General features: G+C 40.8%; 1 long non-coding RNA gene across 1 annotated transcript in view; it reads left to right on the top strand.

The window, feature by feature from the left end:
- Window positions 1–13,216, top strand: part of LOC142829562 (uncharacterized) — a 233,220-nt gene extending 220,004 nt beyond the window's left edge. The window contains exons 3-4 of the long non-coding RNA XR_012904070.1: window positions 3,625–3,669; window positions 5,956–13,216. This is a non-coding gene — a long non-coding RNA (uncharacterized LOC142829562). The remainder of the gene's footprint in view (window positions 1–3,624; window positions 3,670–5,955) is intronic.
- The last annotated feature ends 8,520 nt before the right edge of the window (window positions 13,217–21,736 follow it).

Below are 21,736 nucleotides of genomic sequence, written 5' to 3'. Positions count from 1 at the left end.
TTTAAAGACTAACAAGATGGTTTATTAGATGATGAGCTTTCGTGGGCCAGACCCACTTCCTCATCATCTAATAAACCATCTTGTTAGTCTTTAAAGTGCTACATTGTCCTGCATTTTGCTTCGAATAATTCCATAGACTTCAATAGTGTCGTGACTGTGAAGCTACAATAACAATTAGAATGTATTCAGCGATTAGCACTTGTCCGCGTTTTTATCCAGTGATCTCAAAGTATCAGCGTAGTTGTAATCTGCATTTGATACCGGAAGAAATATTCAAATAGATTAGTTTCTCTTTAAGGAGTAAGTTGCTGGTCCTGTTATTTTATTGCTGTTATGTATCTACCTGATCCTGCATTCATCCAATAAAGTCAGTGGAAATGTCAGATGTCCAACATGTACATTGGGTCTTGATTCTCCAAAAGTGAGTTACATATAAGCATAAAATACAGCTGTCCAAAGCTTCAATTTAAGAAACTTATTTTTTGTTCATTCCATAAGGGTTTCACTTTCAGTTCTTGGGTTTGAACCCAAAATCTCAGAGCAGCTGGGACTCCAGTTTCACACCATTTCAAGTTAAAACTATAAATCCCTCTTCAGCATCCATGGGGAGGGAGGCTGCTTTTGCAAAACTTGGCCAAGGCTCATTGGAAGCCACTGCAAATGTCAGGCCCCAGTTTGTACTATGGTCTTTCTGGGGCAAACTATCTGACTTAAGTGGAAGTTTGCCCAAGTAAGGACTGATGTAAAAACTACTTAATAGAGGAAGGAAAGTAGAAACTGGGGACCAAATTCTGATCCTTTTATTTAGGTTTACAGATAAATTTAAAAAAAAAACCTTTAAACTGACAGGATTTGCTTTGCTAATGCATTACTTCAGTTTGACAATAGTGTAACAATTGATGCCAAAGAAAATACACTGGCATAAAATTCAAAAACTGTAACAGTATGGTCCATATTCTCTAAATTTCACAAGACAATTCTCTGCCTTTCTAATCTTGTGTGCAAAGAGGAGGAAACTTATGTCCACATTGCCCCTTTGAAAATAAAGTTGCATATAATAAAAACAGGGTACAACCTGAAAAGTAGTGTTGGGGAGGCTGCACAATGTGTTTGTTTTAAGCCAGCTATTTTTTTTCAAGCATGTACTGCCCTTTCTCTGCCTGAGAAGAATATTTTGTCTGGTCCCATGAGCTTCCATTGGCATTAATTGGCAGTTTCACATGTGGAGGGCTTACAAGGAAAATACACTTGATGGCAAATCAATTCTCCACATATCCTCTTTTTCAATAGCTTCATTCAAATAAATATTGTAATCCTCTTTTTCTGAAGCCACAATTTATTGTTGCATTAAAGTTTGATTTCTGGCATTTAGTCCGAGTCCATGAAACTTACATGTTTGACTAACAAAACCTATTGCTCTATTGATCCAAATATTTTTGAAGTGCTTTTTCAGTAAGTCTCACAATATGTCTTGAGGAAGGATGGTGATACTGTACCCTTATCTGTATTGTCATTTTGCAGATGAAAGAACTGGTGCACACAGAGGTTAAGGACAAAATTTGCAGGCACTTATATCCATATTTAAGCTGCTAGGTGAAATTCTGCCCCACAGGAATTCAATGACAAACCTTCTACTCCAGTGTTGTAGGATCAGGCCCTTAAAGGAGGCTTGATTTTCCGATGTTCTGAACACGTCTTATTGAAATTAGTGACACGGAAAAAAAATGTTCAACATCTTTGAAAATTCAGTTCCCTGCATTTTAGATGTTTAAATATGGAATCGTCTAACTTCAGCAAGCCACATTTGGCAATTTTGGTCTAAATGACTTGACAGAACCACACAGAAAGTCGTTGGCAGAAATGGGAATGGAACCACCTGATGCAAATGGGAATGGAACCTCCTGATGCCTGGTCCTCCATTTAATCATTCTTCTTTCAATTATCTCCACAGAATCTAAGGACAAGATCTAACCCTGACAAAAAGCCCAGGGCCGGCCCACAACATTTTGACACCTGAGGCAGGGAGCTCAAATGATGCCCCCATGCCTCCTTGCTTGGGCCAAAACTTTGAAAGTTCTCAATTATCTGGGTCCTAGTGGCACCCCTCCTACCCCCCTCAGTCTGGCACCTGAGGCAGCCATCTCAGTTCACCTCATAGTAAGGCGAGCCATGAAAAAGCCCCAACCATAAATAGCAAATGCCTGTGGATTCATGCTAATATTTTGATAGCTTCAGAAGGGTAGCTAAGTTAGTCTGTAACTAGACAAACTTAAAAAACAACAAACACAACAACAAATGATCTGATAGCACTTTATAGACTAACAAAACATGTAGTCTTCTTCAGATGTCCACAAAAGCTCATGATACCATCTACGTGTTTTGTTAGTCTATAAAGTGCTTAACAGACCACTTGTTGTTTTTTTTCTGTAAGGGTGTGTCTACACAGCAAAGTTATTTCGAAATAACAGCCATGATTTCGAAATAACTTTACCAGCGTCTACACAGCCAAACCACTGTTTCGAAATTTAATCGAAATAGCAGAGGGCTTATTATGAAATTGGTAAACCTCATTCCACGAGGAATAGCATCAATTTCAAAATTGCTATTTCAAAATAAGCGCTATGTAGACCACTGGTGGCCACTCTGGGCACAACCAAGAAAACTCCTCTCCCTTCCCCCTGTCCTCAGAGCCCTTAAAGGGGTAGACTCTGGCCACAGTGCCTGAACCAGCTCCAAGCCTGCTAGCCCAGAGTCAGCAGTCGCTGCACCTGACCCAGTGGCCCCAGCATGAGCCAGGCAGCCAGTGCCAGCCAGCCCTCCACCGCTCCCCAGGACCAGTCTGCCAACTTCCAGGAGCCTGCCAGTGGCTGGAAAAGGTGGGCGCCTGCCTGGTCCAGTGCGGAGATCAGGGACCTAATTCAGGTTTGGGGGGATGCCTCCAACATCCGCAATCTCCGAACTAAATGGAGGAATGCAACTGTCTACAGGTGGATGGCTGCCAGCCAGGCCACCAAAGGCCACATGCGAACCCAGAAGCAGGTTTTCATGAAAATAAAGGAGCTGCAGTAGACGTATGCCAGGGCCACAGGGGGCAGCTCCCAACCAGGGGCAGACCCAGACTCCTGCCCCTATTTTGATGCCGTGGACCTCATCCTGGGGGTAGGACGGTCCGTGCCTCCCAGGTGATCATCGACCCTGGGGCAGAGCTTGCTGCCTCCTGCTGCTCCAGCCCCTGTTGCCTCCCTAGCTATCGCTCTCCGCTTTTATACTCCTAGTCCCGGCTTCCTGTGGCCTGGGCTAAGTGAGGCTGGACCTGCCCACCAATGGGTATTAGAGATTCCTTCCTCTTCCGGGTCAGTGGGAGACCATGTTGCTGTTATAGACTCATTACATTGTGGTATACAGAAGTTTAGGTTTGATGAGCTAATGGTCCACTGTGACCTTCATATTTGTGAATCTGAATCTTACTGTTCCTTATATCTATGCAGCCAATTAGGAGAAGGCCAAAATCTGGCCCATTCTGAGTAGGTTTAATCCTACTATGTCAAAAAAAAATTGCATTTTAAATGTTAAGAATTATATTAAATTGTAATATCACAATCCAGAAACTGCTTGCTTTTTCAGGTCCTCCAGGGAAACGAGGTAAGAGGGGCAGAAGAGGAGAAACGGGTAAGTTTTCACTTTTGGAAGCAAGATGTCAGATTTTATTTTGGGCAGATGGATGTTTTTCTCAGTATTTTGTCTGCTTTGTGAAAATGTATCTATTATTCTACTGGATAGATGATGACTCAGTCACTTTATTTTGATTTGCATTTTTTCCTGGGGGCAGAGGGCACACCTCGCATGCCTTATTTTTGCTCTTTGTTGCCTGTGAGTTATAGGAGGAAAGGACCTGTAAAAAATTCTGATAAAAGTTTAGTCATCCTTGGCATATAACTTGCGGCCCTCTAAATTGCTTTCAATATCAAAGAGTCTTAAAATTGTAGGCATGCTTCACAGTGCTTGATGCATCTATAGACCCTTTCATAGCTTTTGTAATTGCTGACATAAAAATACTTTAATAATGAAACAGGTTATTGGTAATGCTGAAATAATTTTAGCACTGTGAGTTTTCTCTCATTTATACCAGTGCACATCTGCATAATTGCACTGAAGTAAGTAATGTGATAATGGTTTAGAACAGCTCATGTCATGAACAAGAGGGAATGTGTTATGTGAACAGTCATGGAGATAATGTCTAATAGACTGAACTTGTAAAATGAGCTGTTGATTATTAGGAAGTTGTAGCATTTGGGATCCTCTGGAATTAAAATCCAGTCTGTGTTTAGTTGTGTTTGTAGCTGAAAGTTTGCAAAAGCAACACATAAATAAAGAGAAGCTTTTTTCTCTGTGTGGAAACTGCACTTTGAGCTTGCTTTTTCCGGATGTGGGGCACCTTTAGCTCCTATTGACATCAGGGGGAGTTGATGGTACTTATCACTTTGCAGGATTCAGCTCTTTGTCAGGATAGGGTTTTCTAGAAGTGGCATCAAAGAAATAGGTACTTAAGGTTATACTGAGTATTTTGGGTTATATGTGAATTCATCTAGCAAGTTAGGATGAACTTACACTTTGGTTGATATCCATAAAAGTTGTTGTTCACAGTAATCTATTGTTTTGTCTTTTAGATAGTTACAAATTATAACTTTATTTTGTTCTTAGAAAATTATTTTCTTTTTCTTGGATAGCTAAGATAAAGCCAAGCTAAAAGAAACAATTAGATCAACATCAACTAACTTTGATATGTTAATCAGTGTGATGCTGGCTGCAGAGAAAAAAAAAGTTACAATATAGCAGGAATCAGTCAGGATGAATTTGGCTTTACAAATGATCGTGACATTTCAAATGAACTTGGCAGCTACCTTGCAGTATGCTTGTCCATTGCTTTTACACATGAAATAAACACACATTAAAATATTAACAGAGGAAATTGATCTCTTTCCTTTAGAAACAGACCCTTCACACTAAAACACTCTTTGAAAATGTTTACCAGTGTAAAGAAATTACTTTAGTTACTAGACAATAAAACTATGTAGTTAAAAAAAGGCCTGATAATATCAAAAGCAAACTGAAAATACAGCTGTTGCTATTTTATGCCCTCTTTGCACCTCACTTTATTCAGAAGTTAGAGGGAGGCATGAGAGCTAATGAAAAGCCATTGATTTGGGAGCTGCAGCTGGTCCACTTAATACGAATGAAATATTAGATTTGATTTGCAGCCCTTTGATAATGTTCTCAAGAAGTGCTGTACAAAAGCTTTTGAATCTAAATAATTGGAAAAATGTGCAAATATCACTTCACAAAGTGTGACATTTTAATAGGGAGCATTTTATAAGTGGGTCTTGAAAAAAGATGGTGATGAAAGGAAATTTCTGTAGAGTCAGGTGATCACAGGAACTTCTCCTTATTGGCAAAGGAGGAAGGTAAGAAGATCTAGATGCAAGTATTTCTGTCTCAATGCCAAGGTTAAATGCCAAGGGTAAAATATATTGTGTAATTCTGCAGACAAGATGTAATTTAATTCCCAGTTGCATGGCTAATTAAAACTGGTGGATATAAAATAAATGCACATGTGATGTCTGAGAAAACAAATTGTATTTCATGGTTAATATTTTTTGGCCTGCCATGAGACTGCATGAAAATAGATGAAGAATAATTAACATGAAATTGCTTGGGAATGGGTGAAGAATATTTTATTATTCAGCAAAGAAACTGCATGTATTCAAGTCTTTGGCATCACTATCAGCCTCAAAGAACCAGTGAAGAAAAATATTATTAAAAAACAAAATCTAAACAGTATGTTGATTATGCTAATTTATAATCATGTGGTCTCATTTTTGGTTTCTTGCATATGACTTTCTTACTAACTTCATAAACTTATATACTCTTTTTTTTTCTCTTTTTTTCCCCCCACAGGACCTCCTGTAAGTACAGTTGATACATTGTTTGGTCTCCCAAGTTAAACAAGATCAGGCAGAAAGGGGTTAAGACCATGTTAAATAATTGTCACAGTGAATGGCTTGTATTTGATCCAAAGGAAATGTAAAGTTATTGTTAGGACAGTGTAAACTTTTACTGATTTCGCTGGAGTTTGTTTGGAAACATATTTTTAAACAAATCTTTGAAATGGTTAAACCTTACCTCGGCCCTACAGATAGCATTTTTGGATCATAATAGCATGTAAGTATGTATGTCCGTTTTGTTTACTAGTTATTAATGTCTATTCAGTCTGGTATTTAAATGTTAATCTGTTGAAGTACCAGATAAATATAGGTACCAATTCAGCCACGTTTACTGGCAGTGAGTAGTAACTTACTCTGATAAAATAAGCTCGTTGAGAAAGGAGCTGTCTTTTCAATATCTACATGAACCCTTATCCAGACTGCAGCCACTAGATGCTATTGTAATACAAATATTAAATAATAACACTCATCTTTAGCAAGGATAGTAAACTAGCCATAACTTTATTTCTGACAAGATAATTCAATTTTTTCTTGTTCACACCTTTGCAGACTTAACTCGCATATCTCTTTCTATATATAGTATTTAAAATATGTATCTAAAAATGTATCCATATATGTTGTCATACTATACCATCCGTGGATAACAATGCAACCATGGGACTATTGTCTTCTGTAAAGTGATTTTAGTAGACTTGTTCTTTTCTTTCCTTGGTTTTTCCTCAGTCTTACTTTCATGACCCAATTATCTTATCAACTGAGTTACATGTGTATTTTAAAACAATTAATTAATATTCTGAATTTCTGTCATCTTGACACAGTCATTTTAGGGTTAACTGTAACTACCAAGTAGTAATGTTACAGGAAACATTTTAACTTCTAAATTGTCAGTGCTCAGTGGCTTACATACATAAATTCATCTGAAAAGTTATCAAAGAAGGAGTAGGCTTAATGCACACTATTGCTTTTTAAGTTGATTTTTCTAAATATTTTTTGCAGTTTCTTCTCAGAACATGCAAAGATCAAGCATTAATCAGGATATAAATGATTTTCCTACAGCAAGAGACTTTAGCAAAACAGATAGTGAAATCTCCCTAATGAATTAGCACAGTTCCATTTTTTGTTTGTTTGTTTAATGTAAAACCATACATTATTACCATAACTCAGAATTAGCTCCAAGGGCTATGAGTAAAGTTTTCAAAATCATCTTAGTGATTTAGGAGCCTACGCTTTTGTTTTGAAAGTGGCTTGGATACTTAGGAGTGACTTTCAATGAGACTTATTTATCTGAAGGATGGAATTTTCAAAAGCACCGAAATCCATTATTCAGAAATGGTTTAAAAGTCTGTCTCATTGGGAGTCAGTGGACTTGGGCTCCCAAGTGTCTAAATCACTTCTGACAATGTTTTACTCTAAGTTTGAGCCTGTGTATGTAGTGATAACCCTTAAAAACTATACTGTCATTATCACCTGGGATTCCACAGTAGTTCTCTATATTTAGAATAATTAATAAATATGGGACCTTAGGTACCATCACGTAGTAACTGCAGGTGGTGATAACAACTTCAAAGGTAACCACTGAAATTTTAGCTGACATTTCCATCTATAACCAGTGTGTCAGGATTACAGTCAAAGTCCAGTGGTTTTTATAACCCAATAGAGTTTTCTATGATTTCTTCCGTGACACTGGCATACTATTGGTAGCACACCTTACATGTATCTTAGTCTCTTTCTGCCATGTGCTGCCCCTCAATCTATGTGTATAACTCCTAAAGCAAGAGTTCCATCAAGGATCAAAGGCAACAGATGACCCTTTTGTCAGTTATTTTTAATGTTGACTATGCTTTATCTTGAATAACGTTTCTTGCCAAAAAAAAACAAAAAAAAACCCATTGTTTCACTGTATATTTCAGTGCCATATTTGTTCATCTGTAAATATAATCAAATGTAAAAAAGATCAATAGCTATACACATTTAATTTTTTCCATTAGCATGTTGTACATGTTGTTAATGTCACATGTCATGAATATGCTTTTAATGTGTGTCATACCCATTTCACTTCATTCAACCAGGGTCAACCAGGGCAAAATGGCTATCCGGTAACTGCTCTATAATATATTTGAGAGCTTCTGTTGCTCTGAGAATCATTCTTTTCTTTTCTGTCTTTTTGTTTGTGTCTGCCTTCTTAACCTTCTAATGAACTAGGGGAAATTCACCCTTCCCTGATGTTTTTCAAGTGCCTATAGAACAAGAGACTTAACAAAAAAAAGTTGGCTTCTTCATGTAACAGTTCTTTATAAATATTCTAGAGAGATAGACTTGCACAATAACCTATCAACATAATGCAGTGTTTGATAGTAGAAATGTTCTGAATCTGTGCATTCTTGTACACACCCAGATACTTTTTTCCATCTTAATTTTAAATGTTACTTAATGTGGATCCCACATACCTATTTTCTTTATCAGAAAGCTGTTCAGCTAGCATATTGAACCTTCAAGTGTTCCACTTGCATTGTATTCTGTTTCTTTTGGCTTAGTTCTATGCATTTTAAGCAAAGTAATTGCTAAAATAAGGGTCCTAGCAATCGTCTGCAAAGATAGTATAAAGCAGTTTTATGATAATGTATAAAATTCACTGTTGTGTCATCTTCATTTATACTTTCATGGCTTTCTGTCTAAAAAATTGAAATGTATGAAATAATGCATCTTTTTGGAGAACCACAAATAAGAGTTTTAGAAAGTAGCCAGTCAGCAGCATAATTTGAATTGTACTGTCATCTTTGTAGGGGCATGTCTACACTAGGAAATAATTTCAAAAAAAGTAAAATCAAAATAATAACTCCCAAAATAACAGAATTGAAATAGCACATTAATACTATAAGGCAGCATCGAAATAGTGTGTCCGCACTGATTGGAGTCTGCCTCACACGTAGAGCCCCCGGAAGTACTCTGGGGAGGGCACCGGGAAGGCAGACACTTCCTGTGGCTGCTTGGTCAGGCAAGCTGAGACATGCTCTTTGAGAGTCTCTACTCTACGGCTGCTTTTCACATGCCACTCCTACGCTGCCTACCCCATCGAGGACACCAAATTGACACTGTACTCTGGTTGCCCTTGCGCATGCCACAGTACTCACATCATGAACTGGAGCTGCTGCAAAGCAGTGCCATGCTCATAGGCCTCGTGTTGCACCTCATGGCGCAGTTTGTCCACACTGCCCACATACTGCACCAGCAGGATGATGAACAGCCCCAAACAGAGGACCCCTTTACACAGGTCCTGGCACTTCTGCTGCTGAAATGACCCTAAATCCACTAGACACTGTTGAATGCTGCTTTGGCAGAGGGAGACTAATTCTGACTGGTGGGGCCGCATCGTCCTGCAGCAGTGGGATGGCCAGCCATGGCTCCAGAACTTCCTCATGTGGAAGCCGCTTTCCTGGAGCTCTGTGAGTTACTCACTCCTGCTCTCAAGTGACAGCGACCCACCATCCCCCTGTAGAAGCACATCACCTTGTGGAAGCTTGAAACGCCAGACTGTTACTGCTTCATCAGGAACCAGTTCCACGTGCAGAAATCCAAAGTTGGGGCCGTGATCCCGCAGGTAGCCATGGCCATCAACAACATCCTGATGCAGAAGGTCATCACTCTGGGCAACATCAACAACAGTTGATGACTTTGCCATTCTGGGCTTCCTCAACTGGGGGGGGGGCATAGACGGCACTCATATCCTCATCGTGGACCCCAACCAACATGCCTCAGACTATATAAAAAGGCAGAGGTACTTTTTGATGGAGCTGCTGGCTAACTCCATGTCCTGGGGACAAGCAGGCAAGGAAAGGTGCCGGCCAGGCCAGGAGCCTGCAGGCAGAAGCGGGGGATGGGGTGGCTTGGCCTCCTTCTGTGTCCCACACACACTGGGTCACCCCATGAGCACAGGCTCTTGCACGATCCCCAGGCCTAGTAGGCTGAGCGAGGAGCACCCAGCCCCTTGCAGCCCACCATCTGCCCCACGTGTGTATAGGGAAAATTATGGAACTCACCTGAAGGGCCTTCCCTGGTTTCGTCCAATGCCTGCAAGACATCATAGGATGAGGCGACTGGCTCCAGTCTCAGGAGCAGTTCCTGGTCCTCTTCCTCCTTCACCACAATCCCTCCCTTGTGGAGGCTGACACCGAGTGTGTCCTGACTGGATTCGATGATGATGGTGAGGAAAGTGACTGGTCCCCTCCCAGGATGGCATCAAATTCAGAGTAGCAGCACATGTGCGGTGCCACCCCAGAGCGTCCTTCCTGCCTGGCCTTATTGTAGGCCCGCCTGAGCCTTTTAATTTTCATATGAATCCCTTCTTGGCCAGGCTGGTGGTCATCCAACTGTAGACCTCAGTGTTGTGCCTTCTGTTGCAGAGATCAGCCATGCTGGTGCTCTTCTACTTCCCTAGCCAGGGGCAGCTGTGGGTGTTGTGGGAGTACTGGCGGGAGGGGGGAGCCTAGAGGGAGCCATGGCTCCTGTGATGATGCAGTGCGGCACTGGGCAAGCAGAGGTCTGCATGTGCCACAAGCCTTTTTCCCGCAGGAGAAGGGGAGCAGTGGAGATGTCAGGTGTGGCCAAAGTATCCACTGTGCAGCTATGAGAGGCCAAGTATTTTGAAATAGCAGCAGCTGAGCATCCACCCACCCACTATTTCAAAATAAATAGTTTGAAATAAGCGTTATTCCTCATGGAAAGCCGGAGCTGCTATTTAGAAATAACTAGCTCGTTGTTTTTAAATATTGGGCTTGGTAGTGTGGAGGCGCCGCGCAATTTTGAAATAAGTGTAGACCATGGCTGGGACACAGAGTGGGAAACCAAGATAGAAAAGATGATAGTGGGCAAATCTGAGACACAATATAATTACAGAATGCAGCAATTTTTTGTCTAATCCTGATCTTAGTAGTAGTTTGGTGCCTTCAAAACTTTGGGTTGCTTGTTCAAATCAGGCAGTTAGATGTCTTACTGCTCCATATGTGTTAACAATTGCTGTGTGTGCATGCAAACCATAGTATTGAGGCACTCCAAATTACAGAGGAAAGGGGAGGGCAGGAGTGTGTTTGGAACTATCAATCCAACCCTAGTAGTAGTTTAAAGGCAGCATTGTGGTGAAAGAGTCAACAAACAATACAGGGGAATTTCATCTAAAGAACATGGTCATGATGAAACTGTAATCAAAAACTCTAGAAAGAAAGACCGAAAATACTTCAGAGTCCAAATTGCAGTTCTATTCATAATGTTTAAGTGACTTAGACCAAAGATGTTCTGTGTTGGGAGGGAAAGTAGACAATAATTCTATTCTGCCTTCTGCACTAGCCTACATGTTCTGATTACAGAGGATGGTGTTTCCAGAGAACCCCTACAGAGCTAGACTCTCAAACCATATGGGGATTTAATAGGACCTGGGTGCTTAGCTTTAGCAAGAATTGTAATTGATGCATGGTGAAGATAATGTAGGAAGCAGAAAGAAACCATTTATTGTGTGGTTTGAAATGTAAGCCGATCTGATGATAATTTATTTGTCAAAAAGATGGTTACAGACATATGTTCATAGAGTCCATAGTTTTTTTTAACTGTGAGTGTATTTACAGCCTTAGGGCCTAATCTTTGGTCCCACTCCATTTTCTTTGGACCCTAGAATCCAAGAGCTTCTAAAATCCACTTTTTCATCCACCCATCCTTCTGAACATGGACCAGAGTTCTTCAGGGACTGCGTGGCAAAAATTAGAACTGAAGCAATGCTGAATATCATTTTTGCTATTATTAAATGCATGGCGCTATCAATGACATAACCTGGGTCAAGTTGTTGATTTTTGTATGAGTGTGAGAGAGAGAGATGTGTGAACGGCTCCATTGTTAGCTCTCAGAATAGTTCTGATGTCTGGTTGTTCACATTCGGCAAAGAGCCAGTCAGCCATGCTTCTCCACTCTGGGGACAGGTTTTTCCTTGTTGCCTCACAGATAGTATGACTTACACATCATGCAGCTGGGGTGTTTTTTTTACTGAGAGCCAATCTACTGAGTAAACTGCACCAGTGTTCCTTCAACCTCCCCAAAGCAAGTTCAGCAGTCTCAGAGATGCCAACTCTCCTACTCTTCCATAATCCTCTCAATTTTTATATGTAATTATGAAATTACTAATTCAGGCTGAAATCTAATTTTGCAAATTCACACATATATAGTGTGTGTGTCACTCACAAGCAAACAGGTCACCAACACAACAAGTAGTAAGGGACATTCTATTCTTCCTCTTTTGTGGTGCATGCACAGACTGCGCAATGAGGGTCTGATAAGAGGCAAGCTGCGGTGATGTTGAATATGTTGGGTCACTGCTGGATTCATCAGTCAAGTCACAGGCTGCATATTGTGGTGTAATTGCCCCATGTAGACCCTCTTGGACTATGTAAAAGTGTTCTAGCATGCCAGCAGGGTCCACATGGGGTGGTTAGAGTGCAGTGCACAGCCTGTGGCTTGGGCAGTGAATACAGTGCCAAGTGACAAAGGCTGTGGCTTGCCTCCTATCAGGCACTCACTGTGCAGACCAAGGAGGAGGAGAAGGTGGAGCGGCAGGATGAGGTGCTGGTGGCAGAGGAGGGAGAATCTTGGGAAGGAAGTTCAAGCCTGAGAATGGCCAAGGTAATTAAGAGTCAAAGGAGTTCCGTGAGAAGGCAACTTTCCTACGATTGATTCTCCCTTTCTCCTTGTTTGGGATTGGAGGATCACAGTTGCAATAGCCCTCCTCTTGACTTTATACAGTGAGGGAATGGGATTGGAGGAGATGCCCCAATTTCTGTGGGGGTGAAGTGTGTGTGTGGGGGGGGGGGAGACCCACCTTCCATGAGGGTGCCAAAGGAGGGAAAGAGAGGTCCAAAGAACCTGCCTAATTCCTTCCTATTTTTTCCATAAACATTCCTAGAAGTTTCAGAGCAAGGTTGGTGTCTCTGCATTCATTCTACACCCTCTCTGCTGGTAGCTGAACCTTTCGCATTGAAGAGTTTTCCTTTCTGGTGACATACTCAATACAAAGGTGGGCTGGTGCTGAGAGAGAGATGTGTGCTGTCTATCGCCCCACTACAGCTTAGGAACCCTGTTGCTGAAAATCCATCCACTAATTCCTGCCTGTTTCTGAGCATCACAGGCCTGTGTAATAGGAGGGCTGTGTGTAGACTGCATCCCTTTTCCGTAAAAGGGATGCAAATTAGACACATCGCAATTGCAAATGAAGTGGGGATTTAAATCCCCCCACTTCATTTGCATAAAAATGGCTGCCGCTTTTATCCGGCTCGGAGCTTTGCCGGAAAAAAGCGCCAGTCTAGACACAGATCTTTTGGAAAATAAAGCCTTTTCCAAGAGATCCCTTATTCCTCTTAAAATAAGGAATAAGAGATCTTTCGGAAAAGGCTTTATTCCTCTTAAAATAAGGAATAAGGGATCTTTCGGAAAAGGCTTTATTTTCCGAAAGATCCACGTCTAGACTGGCGCTTTTTTCCGGCAAAGCTCCGAGCCGGAAAAAAGCGTCAGCCATTTTTATGGAAATGAAGCGGAGGGGATTTAAATCCCCACTTCATTTGCAATTGCAATGTGTCTAATTTGCATCCCTTTTCCGGAAAAGGGATGCAGTCTAGACACAGCCGAGGTGTTTCATGGTTGTGCACACATTAGTCACAATGACTTCCACTGTGCATTTTCCATCTCCAAAATGATTGCCTGCTGATGGGTACCGATCCAATGTTGCAGTTTTCCAGAGCATGATCAGCACTTGCTTCTCTACTATCAATTCAGATTTCATTCTGATGTCCACGTGCTGGGGTGAGCTCAGCATACAACTCAAGGAATATGAGCTTTCTTATCTGAAAGTTCAGTACCCGCTGATTGTTATCCCAAACCTTCATTGCAATCAAGGCTAATTTCTTTGGACCGAAGTGGAACTTCACCATGTGGAGTTAATCTGTGAATGCTATCAGCATGTCCATCAGCACCCAATTATTGAGCTCAAAAATCTCTTCATTGGTCTCCTCACCATCTCTATTGTAGCAGAGACTAGTGTGTCCTGTAACAGCAATGCACATGAAAATTGAGCTGAGCTCTGAAGGGTCTATGCTTCTGTCAAAGTGATGTCAGGAACTGAAAACTGGTGTGCAGGACTGTGGGCGTTTGAAATAACGGGGCTAAAATTAGGGAATGTGTCAAGTGTTATGGAATGTAGAAAGTGGCCTGTTGGGTTCTTGACCTGTAGCTCCCAGAAATCCCTGGAGAAAGAACTTCTAAAATATCCCAAAAGCCATTATGCCGAACCGTGGCATGGCATGCACTGGGAGACTTATTCATAGTTCACTGCATTTTTCATTGATGTAGACATTTCTGGTCAGTTCACATAGTGCTGATGCAAGTGGCCATTTGGGCACGTGCCCAAGTGCAGAGACTTTGCATCAAGTGATAGTAGTAGTATAGAGACTGCAAAGTTGTAATGTCTGACTCCCACCTTCATAGCCTATTTAGACTTCCTTCTTAACTTGTCCCTTCTCTTTAAGGTGTGAGTGAATTCCCACATGGCAGAATGGGAATGTATCCAATTTAATCATCCCCTATAGTTGTCATTTAATGATTTGAAGAACATTTGGCTATTACTGCTTTTTCAAACTCAAATTCTTTACCGGTGGGGTTTTCAGTGGTCAACAAATTAATACCCTCAAAAATGTTAAAATATATTGAACCATGAACATTGTAGCTGACTTACTGGCAGTTTCATTTCCTCCTGAGCTGAGGTTGGGGTGACGAAATTTCCGTACGCCTCAGTCTGAATAATTCCTTCTACATTACTGGGCAAATTTAACATTTGCACCTCCGGTTTTCCCACTTGCGTTAGAAATAGCACCCACAATTACAGTACTAGAAGATGGTACAGAGACTGCAAGTAAATTTCAGGAGACTGGGACAACTCTGTCCTTACCTCATTGTGAAATGGGATGGAGACCCTCTGTAATGGGAGATGATGTTTTTGGAAGGCCCAGATACAAGAAAGGTTGAGAACCACTGCTGAAAAAGACCAGAGGGGAAAATATTTTATTGTTTCAGTGTGTTTTTCTGGGCATTTGACAGCACTTTCTTCATAACTAGTTTCATTATTTCCCCTGTAGAGGTTATGAATTAGAGCTAAATTGTGTCAGTTAGGCACAGTTCATATTAAGGGTTGGTGTGAAGCTATCCTGTCCCAGAGGGAGCACTGGAAGGGATTCTGCTCAGTGAGACTGAAGGCCTCCTGGAGCTCAGAGATAGACAGTGATTATGCATTGTGTAGCCCCTGAGCAATGGGGAAGAATGTGGGGGCTGTAATTCTTTCCAGAGCTTACAAAGATGATGCAGTGCTGTGTGTGAAAGTTTCTGGCACCGTCCCCCACAGAACAAGCACAGAATTTGGTCCTTCGTTTCCCCTTTGTTTCTGTTGGCCTTTCATGCACCAACGAGGGGAAGAAAAATATTTTTAAAATATCATAAAGCGATTCTGAAACCACAGACATTGACAGTGGGACTCAAAGGCAGCACTGCAGTACAGGCAACCACTTTCATTAAAATTTGATTTTATTCTGGTTAGAATTGGAGTTGACGTTGTCCCCGGAAAGCTTTGCATAAGATACATCAGGCCATTTGCAAAGTCAGGGAAGGGCCAGAATAATCTCTTTTGGTTTTGACTGTTATTTTAAATATGTTTATACTTTTCTAACTAAGAAGTATCTGTGGACTTTAAAAAAAAAAAGAAACTAAATCCACTTAATACCATAAGGTACTTTTTCACAGTTTTCTGTAGAATCTCCCCCTTTCCTCAGTTCTCCCTGAACAGTGACTCTGGAAAATAACTTGGAGAGAGCACATGCATATATATCATCATTGACTTCTAAATCAAATTTGCTGCTAATACCTTCCACTTCATCCCTTCCTTCAAGGAAAAAAAAGATTCAATAGGGAATAAGAAAGTGAAGATGGGCTGTTTCTGGCTGACACATCCCCATCAATGGCTCTAATGTAATTGAAGTGTATTATGGGTGAAACTGAGGTGTCATACCTTTAGTCCTGTTGAGATGGTTATTGGTGATTTTATGTGCACCAGAAAGGACACAGCTTGACCTTCAGGCACCAGGGTAAATTAGCAGGGCTGGCAGTTAAAAATAACATCTTTCCCCTTACACTGTAACTGAGTAAATTAGAACTAGAAATCATTGAGACACAATAAATAAGGAACCCTTGGTGCCATTTTTATGGAGTTGCTTTCCATAACAGAGCCTCTACTGAAGAGAACCAAAAAAGTGTCACCGTAGACTAACAACCAACTAAAAGAATCAGTGGGAGATAAAAAGGCATCATTTAAAAAGTGGACAATCCTAGAGAGGAAAATAGAAAGAAGCATAAACTCTGTCAAATTCACTGTAAAAAATATAATAAGAAAAACAAAAATGGAATTTGAAAAACAGCTAGCCAAAAACTCAAAAAATAATAGCAAGATGCTAAACAACCAGTGGGGCCCTTGGACAATCGAAATGCTAAAGGAACACTCAATGATGATAAGGTCATTGTGGAGAATCTACATTAATTCTTTCTTTTGGTCTTCACGGCTGAGGATATTGGGAAGTTTCCCAACCTGAGCTATTCTTTTTAGGTGACAATACTGAGGAATTGTCCCAGACTGAGGTGTCATTAGAGGAGGTTTTGGAACAAATTGATAAACTTAACTGTAACAAGTCACCGGGACCAGATGGCATTCACCCAAGAGTGCTGAAAGAACTCAAACGTGAAATTGCATAACTATTAACTGTGGTTTGTAACCTATCCTTTAAATCAGCTTGTTTACCTAATGACTGGAAGATAGCAAATGTGACAGCAATATTTTAAAAGGGCTGTGGAGGTGATCCTGACAGTTACAGACCAGTAAGTCTAACATCAGTTCTGGGCAAATTAGTTGAAACTATAGTAAAGCATAAAATCATCAGACACATAGATGAACATAATTTGTTGGGAGGGAAAGTCAACATGGTTTCTGTAAAGGGAAATCCTGCCTTACTAGTTTACAAGGGTGTGTCTACACTGCACCCCTTTTCCGGAAAAGGGATGCAGATGAGACAAGTGGGAATTGCAAATGCAGCGGGGATTTAAATTTTCCCCGCTGCATTTGCATGAACATGGCTGCCACTTTTTTCCGGCTCGGGGCTTTGCCGGAAAAAAGCGCCAGTCTAGACAGGGATCTTTTGGAAAATAAAGCCTTTTCCGAAAGGTCCCTTATTCCTGATTTTAAGAGTGCATACTGAGACCAATCATATTCAGCTTATTTATCAATGATGAGCTGGCAAAATTTGCAGATGATACCAAACTGCTCAAGATAGTTAAGACCAAAGAAGACTTGTGAAGAGCTTCAAAAAGATCACACCAAACTCAGTGATTGGGCAGCAAAATGGCAAATGAAATTTAATGTTGGTAAGTATAAAGTAAAGCATATTGGAAAAAATAATCCCAAATTAATGGAAATTAATTTAGCTATAACTACTCAAGAGAGAGATTTTGGAGCCATTGTGGATAGTTCTCTGAAAACATCCACTCAATGTGCAGCAGCAGTCAAAAGAGCAAATAGAATGTTGGAAATAATTAAAAAAGGGATAGAGAATAAGACAGAAATCTTATTGCTTCTATATATAACCATGGTACGCCCACATCTTGAATACTGCATAAAGATGTGGTCGCCTCATCTCAAAAAAATATATGTTGGCATTGGGAAAGGTTCAGAAAAGGGAAATAAAAAGGATTAGGAGGTTTGGAATAGATCCCATATGAAGAGAGATTAAAAAGACTTGGACATTTCATCTTAGAAAAGATGAGACTAAGGGGAGATTTCATAGAAATCTCTAAAATCATGACTGGTATGGAAAAGGTGAATAAGGAAAATTATTTACTTGTTCCCATAACATAAGAACTAGGGATCACCAAATTATATTAATAGGTGGCAGGTGTAAAACAAAGAAATGGAAGTTTTTCTTCACACAGTGCACGATCAGCCTGTGGAACTCCTTGCCAAGAGGAGGTTTTTAACAGTGTTCAAAAAAGAACTAGATAAATTCATAGAGGTTGGGTCCATCAATGGCTATTAGCCAGGATGGGTAGGAATGCTCTCCCTAGTCTCTATCAGAGGCTGGGAATGAATGACAGGAGAGGGATTGCTTGAGGATTCCCTGTTTTGTTCACTTCCCTGGGGTATCTGGCATTGGTCACTGTCTTGGATACTGGGCTATATGGACCTTTGGTCTGACCCAATATGGCCGTTTTTATGCTTATGCAGCCTAAAATCACATTGATTTTTTTTTTTTTTTTTTTGCTGTCATATCATGTTTCACGTTGATATATAATTTACTATTCTTTATGGCTTTTGGCTTTACTGTTTTTCAAGGTTTTTCTCTCCCAATTGAAGATCTGTGTTGTGGATGTTTCTTCCACCAACATTCTAAACTCCAGACTCATGCATTTTAATACTTCCTCCGACTGAATCATGCTCATTAGGAGCCAAATCCTGGTCCTTGTGCACATCCCAGCTGAACTGGCAATAAGCAAGTAAGGCGGGAGAGCGCGAGCACCTTGCACACAAGCCTGGCACAGAATGTGGAGTACTTGTACAGTCCCTTCACAAAGGCTTTAGCCAGTGTATGCAAAATTCCCATATATTGTGCCCCCTTCCATGGCCCTGATGCAGATGTATGGTACTCAGAGGGTACACCCTGAGTACTCTCTTTGCACCCAGGCCTTCCCTACTCAGCAAAACCGTGCTGATTCTATATCCCACAGTCCTACCTCACCTATGAGAATGTGGCCAGTGGTTTAATAATTCACTAAGATTTGTAAAGAAATACAATACCATTCTGTGCATCCCATTTCTTACTATCTTACCTGGATTATGCCTCTGGTTTACTGGTACCAAATATCCTGTGGAAGCAGGAAAAGGCGATAAGGGGATTTGTGTGCAGCCATCTTAGGTTTGTCAGTAGCAGAGCCACTCACGCTTGCTTGAATAGTTTTCCTCCTAAGAGACAGGTTATTACAAAATACAATGCAAATAGTCTGGTAAGAAAAGGTCCAAAACAATCCCTGTAGCCCCTCCAAAGATAGTCCTTAAAACTAACTCTTCCCAGTGGGAACCACCTCCAACCTCTCTGCTGAGAGTGCATTTTCACCATACACTGTTGTCTGCTGCCATACCTAGATTCCTTGTCCATCCTCCTCCACCCCTATAACAGAACAGCCAATCCAGCCCTTCCAGCTGGAGTGTAACTTCATTCTTCCCAGCAGGAATCTTCCCAGCTTCTTTGCCAGGAAACCATTCTCTCCAGAGGAGCATTCCTCACTCTCTCTAGTCTTCTCTGTAGCCTTTGGTTCAGTTCTCCCATGAGGAGAAGTAAGTTGGTAAGTCCCTCCAGTGCTGCCCTCCCATCAAATTTCTACAACCTCTTCCTTCAGCTCTTTGCCTTATAGCCTGTAGGCATCTTCCTCTGCTTCTCACCTTGCTTCAACCCTCTGACTCTGGCTCAGCGAGGCCTGCCAGCAAACTATTTGTGCTGCTCTTCTTACCTTCAGCCTTCCCCCACAAGACACCCTCTGGCTTTGACAGCTCTCATCTCCTGCCAATCTCCTCCCCTCAGGCATCCCATACTCACCAGGTCCCTCTTCCTCTAGGTCCTCTTTCTTCAGCCCAATTGGAATGAGCTGGTGAGAAAAAAGGGTACTCCCCCCACCAGCCTTTCTCTTAAAGGGACCAGTAATGTGACAGATGGCCTTCTTTGCTATGTTGATGCTACCCTGTTCAATAGTGATATATTTGGAAGTGCAACTCTGAGGAGTATCCTTCAACACTGCTCTGTGTATGCACTGAGAAGCTGCTGAAGTAGTCAAAATATGCAGTATAACCTTCAGTCCACACACAATTCCAAGTTTGTTCAACCCACCTCTAATAAGCATCATCTTTGTGTGTGGGGGGGAGGTTAATTGTAAATTAAACGGTATAAAAATAATCCCTTCCAAAAGTGAGTTTTTATACCAGAATTTCAGTCCTGGCTCTAGTTTGACGACTGAGTTAATATATGAACCAATGGAAATACAGGATTAAAATGGGAAAAAGTGTCAGCTCCTCAGTTGTCACAGAACTAGTGGCTGCTACTTTAACATGTTGCAAGAGGCCAATTCAAAAGTGTCCTTCTCCCTCTTGGCCACTGCAGTAACTGGGTATTTTAGTGCAGATTACCTTGTTTTCCTGCAAAGTATATCAGTGTAGCAGAGAAACTTTGGAAACAGTCAACATTTGTTACGTAGGCTGCTAGCCCACTTACCTTATTACAGGATTGTGAGAGAAAAGAGGAGGACTATAGACTTCAAAAAAGCAGACTTTAACAGACTCAGAGAATTTGTAGGTTAAGGTGCTATAGGGAGAAAAATCTACGGGAAAGAGGAGGTCAGGAGAGCTGGACAATATTAAAGGCAAACAGCAAACTATACGAGTGTGAAGGGAAGATAGGAAAAATAGGAAAAGACCATTATGGCAGCATCAGGAGCACTTTAACGGCCTGAAAATCCAAAGAGAATGCTACAAAAAGTAGAAATATGGACAAATTGCTAAAGAAAAATACAAAAGAATAGCATGTATGTGTGAACAAAATGAGAGAGGCTAATATAGAAAATGACTTGCAACTAGCAAAGAACATTATGCAATAAAAAGGATCTCTAAATATACTACGGCTGAGTCTAGAGTGGCATGATTTTCCGGAAATGCTTTTAACGGAAAAGTTTTCCGTTAAAAGCATTTTTGGAACAGAGCGTCTAGATTAGCATGGACGCTTTTCCGCGAAAGCACTTCTCTGCAAAAGCTTTGCGCAAAAGGGACTTTTGCCTGAACGGAAGCAGAATAGTATTTGTGCAAGAAGCACTGATTTCTTACAGTAGGAAGTCAGTGCTTTTGCGGAAATTCAAGCAGCCAGTGTAGACAGCTGGCAAATTTTTCCAGAAAAGCGGCTGATTTTCCGGAAAAACTGGGCAGTCTAGACGCAGCCTCAGAGCAAGAGAAAGACAAAGGGATGCATAGGTCCATTACATACTGGGGAAGAAGAACTAATAATGGATAATAGCAGGACGGTTTAGGTGTTTAATGCCTGTTTTATTTCACTTTTCTCTAAAAAGCATAATTGTGACAAATACTTAACACAATTAATATTAACAATAAGGAGGAAGGAACACAAGCTAGAATAGGGAAATAACAAGTTAAAGAATATTTAGGTGACTTAGATGTAATCAAATCAACAAGGCCAGATGAAATCCCCCCAGTTTAAGAAACCTGCTGAAGTAATCTGGGAACTATTAGTGATTACCGTCAAGAATTCATGGATTATTGGTGAATTCCCAAAGGTCAGGAGAAGGGCAAACATACTATCTGTCTTTTAAAAATAGAGCAAAGAGGACTTCAGGAATTATAGATTCTCCAGCCTAACTTTGATTCCTTGAACAATACTAGAACAAGTTATTAAACAGTTTGTAAGCACCTAGAAGATAATAGGGTTATAAATAATGGCCAAAATGTATTTGTCAATAACAAATCATGCTAATATAACTAATTTCTTTCTTTGACAGGGTTACTGGCTTGGTAGATAGGGAAGAAGCAATAAATTTGATATACCTTGATTTTAATAAGATCT

The sequence above is a fragment of the Pelodiscus sinensis genome, chromosome 5 (genome assembly GCF_049634645.1).
Source record: "Pelodiscus sinensis isolate JC-2024 chromosome 5, ASM4963464v1, whole genome shotgun sequence".
NCBI classification, from domain to species: Eukaryota; Metazoa; Chordata; order Testudines; family Trionychidae; genus Pelodiscus; species Pelodiscus sinensis.
The sequence above is the reverse complement of the archived record's forward strand: the minus strand, read 5'-3'. Positions and strand labels throughout refer to the sequence as shown.